The sequence below is a fragment of the Coturnix japonica genome, chromosome 10 (genome assembly GCF_054131305.1).
Source record: "Coturnix japonica strain WE chromosome 10, WE-NBRP24, whole genome shotgun sequence".
Lineage (NCBI taxonomy): Eukaryota > Metazoa > Chordata > Aves > Galliformes > Phasianidae > Coturnix > Coturnix japonica.
The window spans coordinates 6,434,341-6,448,954 of NC_140672.1; the positions used below are offsets into that span (position 1 = coordinate 6,434,341).

Here is a 14,614-nt window from a genome sequence, read left to right on the forward strand (position 1 = left end):
CTAGCAATGTGCAGAATATTCTATCCTGAAGGTTGCTGTGAGAAACAGTATCAAAATTTCCACTGAAATCCTCAAGGAGTACATCAACTGGCTTCCCTTGGTCAACTAAATGGATAACTGTGTCACAGAATGAGCTTAAATTAAACAGGACCTTCGCCTCACAAACTTGTGTTGGCTGCGACCAATGACAGAATTGTCCTTCAGCTGTTTTTCCATAACTCCCACCATCATTTTCTCCATAATTTTACCAGGCACTGGAGTGAGACTGACTAGTCCATAATTGCCCATGTCACCTTTCTTGCTCTTCCTTACAAAGAAACAACATTTGCCAGCTTCCTGTCAGCTGGCATGACCCTAGACTTCTATAGATGCAATTGAAATGAGAGCCCAGAGCATACTAAGGTGTCATCATTGAAAGAAAGTAGATGTGCCATAGCTTTGCAATGCCTTGAACTCCAGAGTATGCCGCAAATGGAGCAGAGGGGAAGATTTGCCTCTTCTGTAGTGAACTCATTCATTTGGTAAGCAGAATAACACTACCTGATACATGGGGACTGTGTCTCTGCTCTGCTCTGCTCAGCTCACAGGGCAGCGGTGCAGGGTGTTGCTCTCATGTCAGTGCAGGTAAACTTGCTTTAACCCTTTTTCCTCTGTAAATGCTTCCTCTGTTTGTATGCTCAGATACACTTCCACATTCCCTCAAGTACACTTTCATGTATAATTAACAATTACACTTTCTTATACCATCAAAACTGTTTGTCAAACAGTACAGTTCTTCAGTTCACATAAACTCCCTTAATACAGTCTGTATTCTTCAGTTATAAACACTGTGCCACAGAACCAGCACTGATTGAACCACCTCCCTCACACACTTCCTCACAAGCAGTACATAGTATTACATAAATGGGTTGACACTCATTGGTCGGGTGGAATGTACACCTCTCCTCAGGACAATCTTACTAATCTACAGAGTACAAACTCCCATCTTCTTACATACAAGCAGAAAGTACTTATGAGTGGACACACAACACAGTCTTTCACTTTGTCCGTGTCTGGCCATTTCCCTCACAGGAGGAAGGAAACATGGATAGAGACTCGGCACTCACCCTGCAGCTGTTCTGTGTCTCATTCACACCACACTCACTCTGACATTTAGATCAAAAACCATGGTTTATTCATACTACACAATGCTGACAACGTTTTCTAGCTGGAATCTTAATAACACTCATACTCTGGTCGACCAGTTGCAAACGTTAATGTTTTTCCCACAGTCGGCTTGACACACGGTACCAAACACTTAAAGCAGATGATAATATTGACCATACAACCTATAAGCCCCATGATTACACCTTGGAGAACCCAGGCTACCATTTGACAGGCTATCCACTATATCCCATACCCGTAGGAGACACCAATCTAGGTCCCTCCTATTGCCAACAACATGGGAGAGAGTATTTGTTCTTGTTTCCATTCATATGACATACAGTTCCCTTTCATAGGAACTCACCCAAGGAGTCTTCCTACCCCAGCTGGCAACCAAAGCCATGAGCTCACCTCCCTGGGAGCAGCACGTATGGCTGTAAACTGTGTAGGATGTCTCCTCAAGACATATGTGCTCCACTTACCATACACATACCTGGTCCACCTATGGGTGGTCCTTGTCTGTCCCTGCAGTGATCAGGTGAGGAAGGGAGTCCTTCAGAGAAATCTCAGGGTGCGCCAAAAGTGTCTCCCTCTCAGCTGGTCCTGCAGCGAACAGAGCTGGTCCCACCTGGGCCGCCAAATTGACTACAGGAATTGAACTCTATAACCTCTATAACTGATACAGTCTCCCATGACATACTTATACCAAAGCTGAGGAAGTATGGGATAGGTGATTGGACAGTGAAGTGGGTCGAGAACTGGCTGACTGGCAGAGTGCAGAGGGTTGTCGTTGGCGGTGCAGTGTCTGGCTGCAGGGCTGTAACTAGCGGCGTCCCCCAGGGGTCTGTGCTGGGTCCGGTCTTGTTCAACATCTTCATCAACGACCTTGATGAGGGGATAGTGACCACCCTCAGCAAGTTTGCTGATGACACGAAGTTGGGAGGATTGGCTGACACGCCTGAAGGCTGTGCTGCCATTCAGCGAGACCTGGACAGGCTGGAGAGCTGGGCAGTAAGACACCGGATGAGGTTTAACAAAAGCAAGTGTAGAGTCTTGCACCTGGGTAGAAATAATTGCATGCACCGGTACAGGCTGGGGGAAGAGCTGCTGGAGAGGAGCTCTGCTGAGAGGGACCTGGGCGTCCTGGTGGACGACAGATTGACCATGAGCCAGCAGTGTGCCCTTGTAGCCAAAAAAGCCAATGGCATCCTGGGGTGCATTAAAAAGAGCGTGTCCAGCAGGTCGAAGGAGGTGATCCTCCCCCTCTACTCTGCCCTTGTGAGGCCTCATCTGGAATATTGTGTCCAGTTCTGGGCTCCCCAGTACAAAAAAGACAGGGATCTCTTGGAAAGAGTCCAGTGGAGGACCACAAAGATGGTGAAGGGCCTGGAGCATCTCCCCAATGAGGAGAGACTGAGGGAACTGGGTCTGTTTAGCCTTGAGAAAAGAAGGCTGAGAGGGGACAGGATCCAGGTTCTATAAATGTTTGAGGTGTGGGGGGCAAAGTGTTGAGGCCAGACTCTTTTCAGCAGTGTGTGGAGACGGGACAAGGGGAAACAGACAGAAACTGCACCATAGGAAGTTCTGCACTAATGTGTGCAATAACTTCTTTACGGTGAGAGTGACAGAGCACTGGAACAGGCTGCCTAGGGTGGTTGTGGAATCTCCTTCTCTGGAGATATTCAAGACCTGCCTGGATGCTGAGCTGTGCAACGTGGTGTAGGGAACCTGCTTTGGCAGGGGGCTGGACTCAGTGGTCTCTGGAGGTCCCTTCCAACCCCTACAATTCTGTGATTCTGTGAATATCATGGAGTTGTTTGGATGGGGAAAGACTACCCCTTTGAATGACCTTTTGTCAGGGCATGTCCTGGGATTCCTAGGATCCTCAAAATGCAGCACTGCTTCTGTCACTGAAAAATGGGGCCCTGTGTGGGACGGAGGGAGGGTCCATGAGTCCCTGGCCCACCTGACTGAGTATTTCCATGGTCTTAGCAAAGACATACTTACAACTTGAGAATGACAGTTAGCTGTGTTCATGGTGGCATGGCCACTTTTAATGGCCTTGAACTGTCTGAACATAACTGAAGAGGCTCAGGCTGATGCAAATCAGCTATTGAATGATAGTGTTGAAAAACTGGAAAGACAGGTGGCAGTTTTGATGGGAAAAAACCTAATTCAATCATTCTCCAATGGAAGATCAGTAACAACTGTCTGGAGGACCATGGGGGCCCTGTACAAGGGAATCTGTATAAAATGGACTCTGTAAATGAAGGCACTAAAAGGTCAGATTTTGAGGTTACATTTGGACTAGATCTATTTGAGATCTGACTGATTGTAACCCAAAAATGAAAAAAAAAAAAAAAAAATGCAGGATAGGCTGGTGGGAGTGCCCTGACCAGTGTCCACCCCCCAAACCCTGCTGCCCATAATACAGCAGCTGAACTGATGGATATAGTACAGTGGTTTAGACAGAAACCAAGAGAGCATGCCAGCATAGCTGCTCTGGTTATGGGACATGGAGGCAGAAAGCGCTGTGGTGAATGGACTGGAAATTTCAAAACTGACATCCATTACTACTAACCCTGCCCTCAGGCAAAGACTTTATGCTCTTGTCTGGAGGGCTTATCGCAATAAAGATTGGCGGATTTGCTGCGTAGACCGGTCAGAACTCAGATCTGCGTTGTGCTTCCTGCGGCACCAAACACCCAACAGTGGCAGTTCCGCTTATTGGCCAGCAGGTGGCAGCAGAGACCACGGAAAGAACGTCTGCGGGACAGACCCTGGGGATCCGTTCTTTTGATTATAGGGGAAGAACACAAAGATGGAAGAGGAGGGAAGGGGGAAAAAAAAAAGGAAAAAAAAAAAATCAAACCACAGCAAACAAATAAAAACTTCTCCAAACGTAGCAAACGTGAATGTCTGTCAATAAATTAATGAGTAATTAAATTGATATCCCTTTCCCGCCCCACCCCCCCCCCCCCAAACTTCTGAGATGAAAAAAAACCACTTCTTTTAGAAGAAAACAGAGTAGTAACAACTTCTGTACCTACATTCACCACTCTGAGATCCTGTCTGAGTCTCCCAAGGCTTGTAAATAACCACTGGGTCGGTTCTGATGTCGCGTGATTTGTTGTCAGTTCTCTCATGGTTCTCCGGTCAGTTCTCCGGTGCCAGGATCTGCCACAGGGCATTCTGACCACGGGCATCATGTTTCTACGCTGCCGCCTGCATTTAACAGGCAATGGGACTGCCCAGCATGTGCAAGGCAGCACCTCTTTCACACCACCAGAATGTTTAAGGCTGTTGGGATTGTTGTTAGCGTCCCATTAACACTGAGGCTAGAGATACCCTTAGGATTGACATTACTATTAGCATTACTTTGATGGTGCCCTATCTGGGTCATTTCCAGGGGATGTCAGGAGTAAGGCACAGTGTCAGGAGAAAAAGAACAGACTCTGTTACTTTATAAACGTGATAATAGAGAGAGTTCATTGGAAAAAATACAACTCTTAAATAATGCAAAGCATGCTTCTGATTGGATGCAGGCATCATCTGGGCTCTGATTAATATTACTCTTAAGGTAAAGATTATTGTTACCATAATGATTTTTTTTTTGGATTATGATCAGGGTTAAGGTTCCTTTTGCTACAAACTTCTAGCATCATTTTTGTTGTTGCATTTGGAGTTAGGGACGATTTTAGAATCAGGGTAAGGGTTAGGATTAGAGTTACATTGCTGGTTAATGCTGTTATCTTTACAGCTCCTGTGAGGGTTGGGGTCTGGGTCAGGTGTTTAAAAAATGAAATGAAAAAAGAATTAAAAAAAATATATTGAAAGCTTCAGATTTCCTTAATCTTTGTGGGAATCATATAATGTGCAACTCAGATCTACCTCTTCGTGCAGTGACTGCCTGTAAATTTGCTGGAGCCTAATATAATATGGCCTTGTGCTTTCCACTAACTCACCTTCATTTCATTTTCATTACATTTGCTTGGTAGTCAGATTTTGGTGTGTGGATATTTTAAAACAATCTAACTGACATTAGCAAAAAATTAAAAATAAAATTAAAAAAAATGCACAACAGCATCGTATCAATTTTTATAGATAAGATAAAGAAGAGCAGTTTCCCTTAGTTTTCTGTGCCTCTTTACTTTCTTACCCTCTCCCCTTGTGTGAGAAACTCTCAAAGTCAAAGATTTCTAGTTAGGCAAAGATGGCAGCGATAGCAGCAGTGCTTATTCATTATTGCAATACTGCGCGCACATCCCCTATTGGCAAGGGAGAAACTGCACACCAGTCAGTGAAATCAATTCTGTTCTGTGCCCTAAACCCACTGCAGGTGATGCTCTCATGGCTCTCATTGGTTGAGCATCTCAGGCTCACAGACTCCTCGAGACTGTGGCTAGGATTCATTTCCATAGAAGGTCAATTACCAACCTCTTGTTTTTAGGTCTGCCTTGTACTTTTCTGCGGACAGAGAAGGGCAATGTTTCCAAAAGTCAGTACATTCATTCTGTCCTGTGCTGGGCTCTACCCACCCTGTATTTATCTTGTGCTTGTCTCAATTCTCCCCATGTCAGAATGCCCCCAGTCTGAACTTAATTCTGTTCAGCAACTTTCTTGGTGGAAAAACTACTTATACAGCTGTTTTACAAGAGGGTTATACATTCAGTTAGGGCCTACACTATGTACTGAAAATACTGGAAACTTCCACTGCAAAAACACAATCTACCTCTCCCATCTGTGCAGCCTTGCAGACCCAGAGCATGCCAGGTTATTTCTGCTTTCATAGCATTTGCATGCTGTAGGGTGAGCACAAGGTTCTGCTGCTTGATTCTTCTGCAAGAGCTGCCTACCGGCAAATGGTTGCAGGGATGGAGGATGTGACAGAAAGCATTTGTCTCCACAAGAGCAGAGTTACATTCAGTGCAGAGTGTGAGAGTCAGGTTGGTGTGGAAAAGCACTGACACGCTGGGGATGATGCAGTGCTCACATGTCTAACACTCACAGACATTACTGTCAGAAGGATGGTGCTGTGTTGTGCTTCTACCTTTGGCAGCCCCTGGAGAAATGCTATGGCACACTGAACACCTTTGTATTGCACTGACTGCTGCCATGCAGCATGGATTTAACACACCAAATCCAGAGGAGCATGACTGCATCTAACTGCCCTGAGAAAAACTACTGTAGCTGAAGAGATGAGGAGGCAGCTGCTCATCTGCAGAACAAGCAGTACTGCCAGACATTGGGCCAGGTGAGCACCCCCTGCTGCAGCGTGATGATGACAGGGCTGGAGATGATCTGCAAAGCCAGCTTAAAAGTGGGAGACGTGAGTCAACATGGCAGGAGGACAGAGGTGTTAGGGAGCAGCCAAGGCATCAAAGAGTATCAAAAGGCTTTGAAAAGTATCACAAAGTGACAGCCAAGAAGACTGGGATATATCATGAGCAGCAACCTGGATGCTAGAGATTATTTGCTCCCATACAAAATGGTAGAGATCTTGCTGCAGACATCCCAAAGCCAGGCAAAATGGGAACCCAGAGCTCTGCCTGCACGAACCCCACAGCCATAGCATTGCAAGCTGAGCTGCCTTGCTGTTTGTTGCATTCATCCCAATCCCTGTGAATGAAGACTCGGAATGCAGCCAAGGCGATGATTGAGCATGAGAGTGACTTTATTCAATAAAAGACAGGAGGGCTTGAGAGGTCAAGGGTGAAGATGGGACTCCTCTTGTCAAGATGAGAGTGGCTCAGAGCTGGTGCTGCTGCCTGGTGCCTGGGACTGGCAGCCTGACTCTAAGTCCCCACCCAAGATGCTCAGCTTCACCTCACTGATGCTGCCCTGCTCCTGCATGGTGGTGCTGCTGCTGGGACACTCGGGCTGTGCTTGGGATGGGCAGCACTGCAAAGGCGCTGGGTCACAATCCAGGCAGGTGACTGCTGTGTCTGGCAGGCTCAGGTCAGGAGCTTCAGCAGAGCCAGGAGATATGAGAGCATGAACGTGGATGAGCCCCTTGTGTCCATCACTGTTACCATGTGGAAGGCTGTCATCCGAATTGCAGCGATTCATGCTTAATAAGAACTCTCCATTGATGGAAAGACACTGCTTGGTTTGGATCTTTGGGGTTGACAAGGGCTCGAATCACCTAGGAAGGCATAGAAACACAAGGGTTAGTTTCAAACATTTGCAAGTTGAATCATGAAAGGTTGTTGATACTTGGTAATAGAGTGGCGGCAGGAAGAAGCAAGTAGGCTTGAAGCAGCATAGCCACTGTCTTGAAAGTGATCCTCATTCAGGTCCAGCTTGTGTGTTGTTTCACTGTAATCTGCTTCTTTGGGTCTACCTAGTGGGCAGCAACACTCGAGCTGTTACTGATATCATTGAAAAGAACTGGAGACAATTGTTCTATTCCTAAGAGCTTCAAGGTGCCTAGAAGCACAAATAGAAACCAGCAGTATTTCATCACTTCACCAAAAGGAAGGTCAAACACCTGAGCTGTGAAGAGCAGTTACAGAACCTATGCATAAGATCACACCAGACGTACTTTGTTCTAACAACAGTTATGGCACATAGTCCATTTCCTTCAATATTCCCAAAATGAAATGATGTGGAGCATTACAGGGAAAGAAACACTGCACACAGACACTATGACCCTGATTAGACTCAAGCAGCAGACTTAAAACAAGTCAGAGTTTTTGATTCCAGGATATTTCAGGACCTATCGTGTGAAATTCAGTTACACAACAGTGCCTAGGTGCCTGCGTTTCAAGCAACTTTCAGATCACAGCCATGTAAAATAAAAACAAATTCAGTGCAGAAATAGCAAGCCTGTACCTTAATATTCATGAGATTATCCATTTTTTACTGCATTCTGACTAAGTTCTAAAACTTGCTCATCCCAGTTCACTTATACAAGTTCCACCAGTTCAAGCAATGCAGTTCTGAGATCCGGTGTATGTTAGGCAGATAGAATTGAACAGTGCAGAAATAATCTCTGACAGCTTTAAGAGCTCTGTTCTGCTTACAAACTCTCAGTCCAAAACTATTCACAGTTTTAAGGAAATGAACACCTGAAGCAGTTGGATCATCTGCCATTTGCCGCATTCTGCTTCTTGGCATCATGATTAGCACAAAGGGTTTTCTGCTGTCCTGCAGAGATGGACAAAGTCCTGCTTACAAATGGACCAGGTTTCAGTGTACAGCAGAGTTTGTACCAGACTAATAAGCCACGTCATTCAATTCATGTGCTCAGGTTGTTATGCACTCCGAAAGGAAACAGAACTAACTGTTGGATTCTGAAGGCAATCTGTGGGGTCCTACATTACCTCCTGATTCTGGAAGAGGAAATTCTAATAGCAAATGCAGAACTTTGATCTTTGTAGACATGAGAAGAGCTGGCATTTAGGAACATTCATTTCAGGGAAATCAAATGATGTGTCTATATTTTTACTACAGATAGTATAGAGAGCAGCCAGTTGAAGAACCAGATACAAAAAAATCCAGCCCATTGGCAGGAAAATACTTCTCCTTAAATTCTGTATGCTATCATGGTACAGAATTAGGCTACAGTGCCACGTAGGCCAACCAAGCGTAGAACCAAATCCACAAAATACTGGTAGACAAAGCAGCAAAAACAGGGACAATATTCAGCAGACTGTGCTGTGGCCTTTCTACCCACAGCTCAGCATGTTCTGCCATCCGAAAAGCAAGGCCTCTTGTCAAGCTCAGCTATTTCCCTTCTCAGTGTATTCTAGCACCACTGATACCCACTGGTATCCTCCTGTAGAGTGCCATCATATTGTCATCATCCAGAGGAAAAACCCACACAGCAGAGCATACAGCAGTACACCCATGCTCCAAATATCCGCCTGAAAAACAAAAAGACAAGCTTACAAACCTGAAGCACCTCAAATGACTTCCTGACAGACTGGATTGTCTGCCCTTGCCAAAGCCCACATATAGCCCATGAAAAGCTGGCTCTTTCCCTCAGGAAATAAAACCTTATCGTCCCAGAGAAAGCATATAACCCTCATTCAATTGCCCTTTCACTCAGCTTAGAGCACTACTAAAACCAGCATCTTCACCTTAGCTCATCACACTGCTGCAGTTCCTTTTACAAGGATTTCACTGGCAAAAATGAAATCAAAGCCGTCACAAGGGATTTAGCACAGTTACGTGTTACTGGCTACGAGAGCTGTCAGCACAGTCACCTGTCTGGCTTTGCTGCTGTTCGGTTCTCTTTATGTAGAGGCACAACAAGGTTCAGACACAGTGCAGTTCTCACTTTGACTGTAAAGAAAAAGGAGGCTTGAAAAGCAGCGTGTGGAAAACAAAGAAACAAGAATTAGAACAACAGTGGGGCCATGGCACTTGTAAGAATTGCTCCGCCTTTAACAGCGATTCAAGAAGTACGAGGGCATCCCAAACCAGACCAGTTTGGACAGATTAACAACTGCAAGTAGTGGGTTCCAAAATTCCAGACATGAAATCAAAGCTGGAAAAACTCTTCACATTTTCATCTCTCAATTTTTAGTTCATTGTGCATTACAACGGAAACAATTCTTCACATACAACTTGGAAGCTAAAGACAAGTCTGACAAAACAGACTGCACAGAAATGATGGATAATTAACAGAGCAAATTGCTCTTTCAAACACTTAGTAATAGAAAGAGATCTCTGAAGTTGCTGTTCTGTAGAGCCCCAAAGCAGTCGCTTGAGGCAGTTCAGGATTAGCCAGAGACAAACCAGCCAGCTGTGTGAACTGAGACCAATTGCACTTTTCTAGTCTGTGGCCACTGACAGCTTCTGAGAGCTACCAAGCGATGCAACCTAGCAGAATTCAGAAGGGAAACCAAGAGAGCCTACCTGAGCTCCACTGCCTTTAAATGCTCTGTGGAGAGGGAAGGGAAAGAGGGGAAAACAAACACCGCTCTACATCCCTCTGAGCCAATAGACACTTTGCCCTGGATTAGCTCTGGTGCTGCATAAGCTGGGCTTCCACAGCATGTGTTCAGGCGGTAATCAAGGCCTGCCTGGAATAACACAAAAAATAGAGAGAAACGTTTGCTTTAACAGAGTTTATGTCTTCTGGTCATAACACTTGAGAAGCCTCAGAGGCTTCTTCTCCTGTGCATATTTTCATTCATCTTAGAGTTTGCTTTCATTCAATGTGACCTCTCTAGGCAAATATTGTCTAAGACCATGAGCATCACATAAATGTGCAGATCTCAAGCTGCTCACTTATCTAGTACCCTTGGCATGATGCTTTATTTTCCTCAGCTATTCATCTAGATTGTGTCTGTTGATTGTGCAACAACAGCCTGTTGATCTCGATTACCTGTGAGAGGCTCTAACTTTGGCCAGGAAAAATCATTTGAGGATAAGTAATTATCTGGGACTCTGTAAGTCTTCCCATGCTTTCATAACAGCAGAGATACACACACACACAAACTCGTGGAACCCCACTGCTTTGCACAATCCTGTGCACACTCACGTGTGTCATGCACTGATTTCCCAGCCAGTCCTCATAGGGTCTCTTACTTAGGACGGGAGTGTAGGGGAGCAGCCAGAAGCTGTTTGCATTCCCTGCTGTCTGCTGGGCAGCTTTGCTGGAGATGCTTGGGTTGCTTTGTTTTTCCTTGGGAGGTGGGAAGGAGCTTTGGGTTGGAGGCACATCCCGTGCCAGAGCATCCCAATGGCACTTGTGGGGCACTGATCTGCAGCAGATGAAGGGGAGGAGGTCCCAGCACAGCTCTGCACCATGCTCTGCCACACTGGGCAGCTTGTTCCTGGCTCAGCAGCGTCATCAGACAAGAAGCAGGGAAGGAAATCAAGGATGGGGGGTACCATCAAACGCAGTTAGTGCATGCCTGTGCAAGACAAACAGACCCAGAGCTTGCAGGTTGTTCCTGCTTTTGTAGCATTTGTGTGCTGTAGCTGAGCAAAAGGTTCTGCTGCTTGAATCTTCTTCTGCAAGAGCCACCTACCGGTAAATGTCTGCGGGGATGTAGTCGGTGTGCACGTCTGAAGCCATTTGAGAACCTAGTCGTTCTTGCTGCAGGACCCCTGTCTTCTGTTAAAAGCTGAACGGTCCCCAGAGCACCTGTTTCCATCAGCTACCACCATCCAAAGCAGCCAGCCTTCTTACAGTCACCTGGCCCAAACATCCCTTTTGCTCTACACTTGATTCCTGCAAGAGATGGGAGCTCGGCACGCACACCATCCTTCCAACACCCCATCCCTGCAGCAAGGGATCACAGCGCTGGCACAGCTGAAACAAAAAGGGTGTGCGAGTTTCCTGTTAGCACTCAGTGTGAACCAATCTACCACTGAGCAACACCGTGAGTCCCCACTCACCTCAGCACAGGTCAACCTGTAACCCCAACCTTCCCCTATCCATGTGCACACGCACACCCATTCACCACCCTGCCTGCTTTGCACACCCCCATGCACACTCTGCATCGTGTGCCCTCCTTTGCATTCACAGACGTGTGCAAACCATCCCTGGGAACACCTACGTGCCTACACCTTCCACAAACACCCCTTTGTGTGCACCTGTGTGCAACCCAACTCCTCAGCACACGCACGCGTTTGTGCCACCCTGTCCATGCACTCACCACGTGCCCTCCAGCAACCAAGGATTGCAGAGATGCTCCAGACTGTGCCAGAGATGGAATCTCAGAGTGCTGGGACATTATTGATCACTAAGGAAAACACTTGGAAGCATATTCAATCTGCAGAAGCTGTAATTACTGGGCACAGTTAGCTTTCCTATGGCTCAGCTGGAGGAGGCGGGTGCTCTCATACATCTGAGACACTCGCACAATGTTGGGATCATTCTGATGGAAACTATGTCTTCAGATATCATGGTTAAAACCATCCAAGATGATCATGCAGAGCCTTAGCTCTTGAGCAGCACTTCCTCCCCACCCTTCACTACTCCAAGCAGCTCCAACAAACTTCTCAGAAGAAATCCAGGCCAGCACAGACCTGGCAGACCAGAACCAAGTGCAGCTTGTGGGACGGCAGTGCCCACTCCTTGCTTCCACCCTGCTCCAGCAGGTTAAGGAGTCTGAGCCTCACTGGCCTTTGACAACTCAAGACTTTCAGCACCTCATGCCAACATTTCTCACTAAGATACACCTCAGGCATTGAATTCTCTTCTCACTACCTCCTCCCAGTCCTCCCCTAGGAACAGAAACCATTCAGATTCTACAGCAAACTACAGCATCTGCACTGCAAGAGCACACTGAACCACCTGCAACAATGAAACATGGTTTTGGAGAGTGGGTATGAAAACACACCTTTAGACAGCTGTCTCCCTGTAGCCAAAAGGAAACCAAGAAGGAAAAGTCCAGCCTGAAACATGCCCATGCTACTAGCCCAGGTTTTTCACAGTCAATGCAGAATCCATCCTGTTCTTGAGGTAACAAACGACCAGTGAGTCTCCCGTTGCTCCACCCCTTCTCCTTCAAAGCCTGAAAAAGAAAGAATAAACAAGCAGAAGAAACCCAGACGTACCTTTCCACACACAGAGCAGAAAGTGGAACAGCAGTTGTCTCCTTCCTGAGACATGGTGGGGAGCATCCCAGAGGAAGCCCAAGTTCTTTGCTTCTCTCCACAGGGACTTCAAGCACTCTTGGCAAGAGCTGCTTTGGTTCTTTCTTCAATTGCTTCCATCACCAGAATCTCCTTTGGAAAAGGAACCCGAATGAAAGAATCAGCAAATGAAAAAGAATGAGCAATAGCCACTTTACCAGCTTTCTTCTGACACTCAATTTAGACTCTTGACTCGGGCAAGGTCTTAAAATCAACTGGTTACAAGAACTGTCCCAAAATATATCCAGCTTCCGTATAGCTGCCATTCTTTCTGACAGCGAGTGTAATCACAGAATCATAGAATGGCCCGGGTTGGAAGGGACCTCAAGGATCATGAAGATCAATCACCTCCCTGTCCCTGCTGGCCATCCCCTCTTCTGATGGAGCCCAGGGGACCATTTGCTCTCTGAGCTGCAAGAGCACGCTGATGGCTCACGTTCTGTTTTTCATCCACCAGGACCCCCAGGTCCTTCTCTGCGGGGCTTCTCTTAAGGACTGCTCCTCCCAGTCTGTAGAAATGCCTGGGATTCCTCCAGCCCAAGTGCAAAACCTTGCACTTTGCTGTGTTCAACCTCATTAGATTCACGTAGGCCAACCTCTCGGTTGAGCTCCCTCTGAATGGCATCCCTTCCTTCCACTGCGTCAGCCGCACCACTCAGCAAACAGCAGAAGGTGCACTCCATTGCATCATTGGTGTCTCTGATAACCATGTAAAAAAGCACTGGTCCCAAGACAGACTCCTGGATGACACCACTTGTTATCGGCCTCCACCTGGACATAGAACCATGAATCACCACCCTCTGTCTGTGGCCTTTCAACCAATCCCTTATCCACCAGGTGGTCCACCTGTCAAATCCACATCCCTCCAGTTTAGAGATAAGGATGTGGTGGAGGGCAATGTCAAAGATCTTGCTCAAGTCCAGGTCAATGACATCTGTTACCTTCCTTTTGTCCACAAATGCCGTCACTCCATCATAGAAGGCCACCAGACTGGTTAGGCATGGCCTTCCCCTGCTAAAGCCACGCTGCCTGTCTTGGATCACATGCTCATTTCTTATGTGATCAAGCATGTCTTTGAGGCAGATCTGTTCTTCACCATCTACATCAGTTACACATTTGAATCAAATAATTGGTGTTCCTGTCACCAAGAAAACCTCTTTGTCTTCTACTCCTGCTGCACTTCTGTGCTTTCATCAGAAGCAAAGGAAGAGACCACCTCCTAGATCCAAATTTTAAGAAACCAACACCCAATAGGTGTCATCTGAAGTAAAATAGCAGAGAAATTAAGATGACTCTTCTGCATCCAGCTTGGATCACTCCCTCACTCAGGCACACCACCATCAGATCAAGGAGATGCTGCCTTCAGCTTAGAGACTGTATGGGAAATCACAGCTTGAACCTCTGATTAATCAGCTGAGGCAAGTATTGGGTCAGCTGCGGGAGCACAGGTGAGAGTAATCTAGCTGTGCTCCCAGAAGGGGTGGACCTCGACTCAGCCTCCTCTGAGACCTCATTTAAAGGCTGACCACCACTGAGACAGCATGTCTTAGAGATTGCTCCCTAGTTGAGGCTGCCTCAGCTTTCTAGTCAAGGTATCGATATTGGTGAGTTTCCCTTTGCTAATAACCTTAGGCTATTTACCACCATCTTGGTTAATATCTTTTTATTAACCACCCTTACAGAGACCATAAGGGTTTGGGCTTCCAAACTCTCAGCAAGCATTTGGATCAGCCAGCTTCCTGCCGAGGAGCCCCCTGCATCACTGCTGCCTATTCTGGTACCGGACCCGCAGATGCTTCAGAGCTCATTAGCATGGACTTCCTTCCTCCCCTCAGCAGCTGCTCCTGCACTCACCTTCATTCCTACTCAGATA

The 14,614-nt window shown here is 46.6% G+C and overlaps 1 long non-coding RNA gene across 1 annotated transcript; it reads right to left on the reverse strand.

The window, feature by feature from the left end:
- Window positions 1-6,799: 6,799 nt before the first annotated feature.
- On the reverse strand, window positions 6,800-10,991 carry LOC146759181 (uncharacterized). Its single transcript, XR_014932271.1, has 2 exons — window positions 10,637-10,991; window positions 6,800-7,288 (listed from the first exon to the last, which is right to left on the reverse strand). It is a non-coding gene; the product is annotated as an uncharacterized LOC146759181 (long non-coding RNA).
- Window positions 10,992-14,614: the final 3,623 nt, after the last annotated feature.